We start from the raw sequence: 5,652 nt of genomic DNA on the forward strand, positions 1-5,652 counted from the left end.
CCAGCACCTGTTGTTTCCTGACTTTTTAATGATGGCCATTCAGATATTAAAAATATTAGCATACTTTATCCTAAGTAAACATCAACAATGGCTACTTTACATGGACTCATTCCTAATACAGGAACTCCAGAGGCTTTTGTTCCCCAAATTCCATTGACTTACCAGATCCTGTTGTATTACTACGCAGTTTAGTTCTAAATTATCAATTCACTGGAATGCATGATGTCTTTTGTCATGATTATCTGTCATTTCAACCACCCTGAATCTTAGGAGCACCCTTGTGAACATTCCTATATTTGCCTCCAGGGCCAGCTACACTTTTCCAATGCAAATTCAAAAAATTATTTTTTCAGCCTCCCAGGAAGAAGACATGTGATTTAGGTTCTGCCTATTTTCTGAACGCATGTGAGACTTTTGCATGGACAGGAGTTTACTTGGGGATAGAGGGAAGCACTGGACCTTCATGGTTCTTGAGCCAATGCCCACAGGGAGGTCATTACATAGGACCAGAGTTTCTTATCATGGCGGGGGCAGCAGATCCTGTGGCGACCTGGCTGACTGTGTGGTGTAGGATGTTTGTTGCTCCTGGAGGCTTAGCCTACTCTCTGTTTCTTCAAGCCTCCCAAGAATTCTATGAGCTTATCCCTTAATAATCCCTTTGTGTATTAATCTACTAACATGAATTGTTTTATGCGTCCAAGACCTGAATGGACACTTAGAGAATTATTTCCTAACATTTGCATGAACGCTCACAAAAACATTAAAACGAGTCATTTAACATTACTTTAACTCTTGCTGGTTTTGTCATTCAACATTATTTACTTAAAGCTCGTGACTTTCACACTTTAGTTTTCCACATAAACATGTCCTGGTGGAATACTGTTCCTTACAATTTATTTTTATTTATTTATTTTAAGATGGAGTCTCCCTCTGTCACCCAGGCTGGAGTGCAGTGGCGCAATCTCAGCTCACTGCAACTTCTGCCTCCCGTGTTCAAGTGCTTCTCCTGCCTCACCCTCCCTGGTAGCTGGGATTACAGGCCCCCGCCACCGCGCCCAGCTAATTTTTTTTAAATGTATTTTTAATAGAGATGGGATTTCACCATGTTGGCCAGGCTGGTCTCCAACTCCTGACCTCAAGTGATCCACCTGCCTCGGCCTCCCAAACTGCTGAGATTACAGGTGTGTGCCACCACTCCTGGCCAGCTTTTTGAATTCATGGAAAAATACATTGCTATAAAAATACAAATATTCATTCATATATAATTTAAAATTCTCCTCTATTTCCCAGTAGTAGGAATGCCCTATTTTAGCAAACTATATTCCATACCACACCTTTTACTGCCTTGAGCTATTCTATATCAGTTTCCATTTGCAGCAGGCTTTTCTAGAGCATTTATGACCCCAGCCCAGAGAGGACGGACAAGTGCTAGGAAGTTTTTTTCTGAGACGTTGCGTCAGAAATATCTTGTTTCTCTACATATAATGAAGAGTAAAGTATTCTAGAGCCTTAATAATTTTCAGAACTCTGTAAATATTATTCCATGTTTTCTAATTTTCAGTATTTTAGTTGAGAAAGTCACTTTCTCTGTTTGGTACTTTAAGAAAAATTTGTCTCTTTTGGCTGGTTAAAAACATTTTTCTGTGCAGATGACATTGAGAAATGTCAGCAGGTGCTGCCCAGTTTTCAGTATTTTCTTCGATTACCTTAATCAACATTTAGTGAGCTCATTCAGTCAGAAAACTCAGGCCGTTAGTTCAGAGAAACAGTTATTTCTAGCCTTCCTCCATCTGTTCAGTTCTATTCCTATGGAATTTCTAATGTCCATGTATTAAGACTCTTGGGAGTCTCCCTGTCATTCATATTTTTCCTCTGTTTATCACTTTCATCTGAGCTTCAAGAGATTCCCTTGAACTAATTCAATACTTTGTTTTTTTCACTCTCCAGTGTGCCGTTGACTTCAGTCACCATACCTTTTGTATACTTACCCCTTCTTGAGATGACTGCTTTCTGCAGCAGCCTGTGGCTGTTCCACCGTGTCCTACCACCTTTTCCTCTCTCAAAACACATGATTTGGGGTTGTGGTTATTATTGTTGAAGTCATTTTTTCTCCATTTTTACTATTCTTTTCTCCTCCCCATAGTATCTTTATTTAATGATAGGAATCCATTTGCTTTAAATGTTCACACTGGGGTGGGCCTGGTGACTCACGCCTCTAACCCCAGCAACTTGGGAGGCCAAGAAGGGTGGATCACCTGAGGTCAGGAGTTCAAGCCCAGCCTAGCCAACACGGCAAAACCCTGTCTCTACTAATAATACAAAAATTAGCTGGGCATGGTGGCACATGTCTGTAATCCCAACTACTCGAGAGGTCGAGGCAGGAGAATCAGTTGAACCCAGGAGGCGGAGGTTGCAGTGAGGTGAGATTGTGCCATTGCACTCCAGCCTGGGCGACAAGAGTGAAACTCCGTCTCCAAAAAAAAAGTTCACGCTGGATGTTTTTGTGGTTTATGAATGTGATGATTGGGTTTTCACACTCAAGTGTGAGATGTGCCTCTCTCACATCTTGTTCCAATGTCAGTACATTACCAGTCTGACATTTAAAAACAAGTGTTCGCACTGGTACTGCTCTTTGGGATTTGTAGCCTTTCCATTCTGTGATCTTGCTCTTTGCAGACATTCACATAGGTTCAATACCTGGTTCATTCATACTGAGTTGAGATGAAATCTGTCAGATACTTTGTAGGTCAGTGTTCAATATTTTATGGTTACTCACTGTGAGATATAATTTTGCCTTTTCTACTAGTTGAGTTATTTCAGTGGGAAATAACTGGAGGAACTGGTAGAGGAAAGTGCTTACATATTCTCACTTAGGATACTATCTTGATCCTCCAGGACCTTAGGTATATTTCCTTAAATATTACCATAGAGATAACTGTGTAAGATAACCTCTTATGTAGAGATAATAGTAAAACAAAACTACAGCAAAATACACCACCGTGTTTTGTTTTGTTTTGTTTTGTTTTGAGATCGCTCTTGTTGCCCAGGCTGGAGTGCAATGGCACGATCTCAGCTCACTGCAACCTCCGCCTCATGGATTCAAGTGATTCTCCTGCCTCAGCCTCCTGAGCAGCTGGGATTACAAGAACACACCACCATGCCCTGCTAATTTTGTATTTTTAATAGAGACGGGGTTTTGCCATGTTGGTCAGGCTGGTCTCAAACTCCTGACCTCAGGTGATCCACCCACCTTGGCCTCCCAGTGTTGCTGTTTTTGAAAGGAGAATGCAAATGAGGCCTGGCTTGCAGGCATTTTTGCTGGGGTGGTTTCCATGCAGAGGCTGCCTTCCCTGGTGCTGTGCTCTGTTAGGTGGCACCTACGGAATTGCAGCACACTCCTCCAGGAAGCTCATCTGTCTGGAGGCTGAAGCCCCTGCAGTGCCTGCACAGGGCTTGCTCTAAAGCTGCCAAAGTCCCCACTGTTTTGCAAATGACATAAGCTCAGGCCTGCCTAGTCTGCCAAGTCCTAAACGGTCAAAGCTTCCACACCTTGTGAGCCCTTCTTGAGCAAGCCTGCTCACTGCCTCTGTGCACCATCTATAAGTATTCTCAACAATTCCCCAGGACTTTCCCAGGCCTCCCTCTGATGCCTTTATCCACTCCTTGCCTCCCATCTGGGCTTCTCCTTGTATGCTCAGTCCTTCCACAGATAGATGTACCATTGTGACTTCCTGGGAGCCTCTCTGGCCCACATGATTTCTAGGCCTACCTGCTATCTCCATTTGTTACAGCCTCTGGTCCATACACCCTGGCCCTAGGGCCTACCCCAGTCCTCAGCACACCTCCCAGGTAGCCCTGCCTTGGCCCAGCCCACCGTTGACAGGGGACAGGCTTCAGAGAGCTGTTTCTGATCTGTCCCTGTGAGGTGTCTGAAGGCAGACAAGCTGCTCCTTAGGCTGCCCTCCCCTCACTGTGCTGGTTGCCCAGATCCCACGGAGAGTCACACTGAGCTCAAACTCATCGCTGAGTAACTTGCCAGCTCTTCGGTGTCTTATTCTTCTTATTGTGCTATCATGTCTTGGGCACTCATTTTCATCCCTCAGTCAGAATGTAAGCCTATTGAAGGTTTTCTGTTTCTTTTCTTCTTTTTCTTTTTCTTTTCTTTTCTTTTTTCTTTTCTCTTTTCTTTTTTTCTTTTCTTTTCTTTTCTTTTTTTCTTTTTTTTTCTTTCTTTCTAGATGGAGTCTCACTTGATCACCAGGCTGGAATGCAGTGGCACGATCTCAGCTCACTGCAACCTCCGCCTCCTGGGGTTCAAGCGATTCTCCTGTCTCAGCCTCCCAAGTAGCTGCGATTACAGGTGCGCACCACCACACCTGGCTAATTTTTGTAGTTTTAGCAGAGACAGGGTTTCACTGTGTTGGCCAGGCTGCTCTTGATTTCTTGACCTCATGATCCCCCTGCCTTGGCCTCCCAAAGTGCTGGGATTACAGGCGTTAGCCACTGCACCCAGCCATTTTCTTTCTTAAATTGCAAACAGATTTAGAGCTAAAGTTTTAGAAGGACTTCCATGTAAATGTGCTCTAACTGCTCTCTTCTGTGACAACTGGGCAAGATACTCAGCTGGGTGCGGTGACTCACGCTTATAATCCTAGTACTTTGGGAGGCCTAGGTGGCCGGATCACGAGGTCAGGAGATCCAGACCACGGTGAAACCCCGTCTCTACTAAAAAATACAAAAAATTAGCCGGGCGTAGTGGTGGGCACCTGTAGTCCCAGCTACTCGGGAGGCTGAGGCAGGAGAATGGCGTGAACCCAGGAGGCGGAGCTTGCAGTGAGCCGAGATTGCGCCACTGCACTCCACCCTGGGCGACAGAGCGAGACTCCATCTCAAAAAAAAAAAAAAAAAAAGGATACTGAACCATGTTAAGGCTTATATTTCTTGACTGTCAAATGTAGTAATACTGATCAAGAAGGATTTGGGGACCACCGGCAAGAATACTGCGAAATGTCTTGTATTCACAGGAACATTTCATTAATGACTTTTCTTTTCTTTTTTTTTGTTTTTGCCTAGAACAGAACTATACAAATAGGAGAAATATTCTGTACCCATATTGAACAAACAAATCACATTGTGATTAACAGTAAGAGACCAAGAGTAATGCTTCTAGTTCCAACTTGCCCACTGGAACATTTTACTACATGGGATTATGTCTCAAATTCCATAATCATTTTTATGATTAGTTCCAACATGACTCCTTCCCCAGGTGAAAAGTGAAGCTCTCCTGAGTTCAGACCACCACTGCAAGCCCAGGACTTTCAACACTCCTTCGGGAGGGCCAGCTGATGGTGTGGCTTTTCTCCAGACTGCACCAGAGTTCATCCCTGAGAGTGATGCTGGCTGCAGGAGGTGCTCAGTCTCCTTCCTCTCCCTGCTGGATTCACGTTCTCGGAAACTAGACAGGAAAGTTCCTGGTGACCATCTCAGGCACCCATGTCTCTGTTCACCCAGGCTCCTCCCCTGCCCCCTCCTTCAGTGCCCCTTGCTGACCATGGTTCCGGGCATCAGACATCACAACTACTTCCTTCTGGAACTCCAGGAGCCCTTCTTGCCTACCTGCTCCACCCAATCAGAGCAGACTCAGGAGCATCC

General features: G+C 44.5%; 1 non-coding gene across 1 annotated transcript; it reads left to right on the forward strand.

Annotated features, from left to right (window-relative positions):
- Nucleotides 1-2,495: 2,495 nt before the first annotated feature.
- On the forward strand, nt 2,496-2,599 carry LOC129472788 (small nucleolar RNA U13). The gene has a single exon (XR_008654065.1). It is a non-coding gene; the product is annotated as a small nucleolar RNA U13 (small nucleolar RNA).
- Nucleotides 2,600-5,652: the final 3,053 nt, after the last annotated feature.

The sequence above is a fragment of the Symphalangus syndactylus genome, chromosome 22, assembly GCF_028878055.3.
Source record: "Symphalangus syndactylus isolate Jambi chromosome 22, NHGRI_mSymSyn1-v2.1_pri, whole genome shotgun sequence".
Classification (NCBI taxonomy): Eukaryota; Metazoa; Chordata; class Mammalia; order Primates; family Hylobatidae; genus Symphalangus; species Symphalangus syndactylus.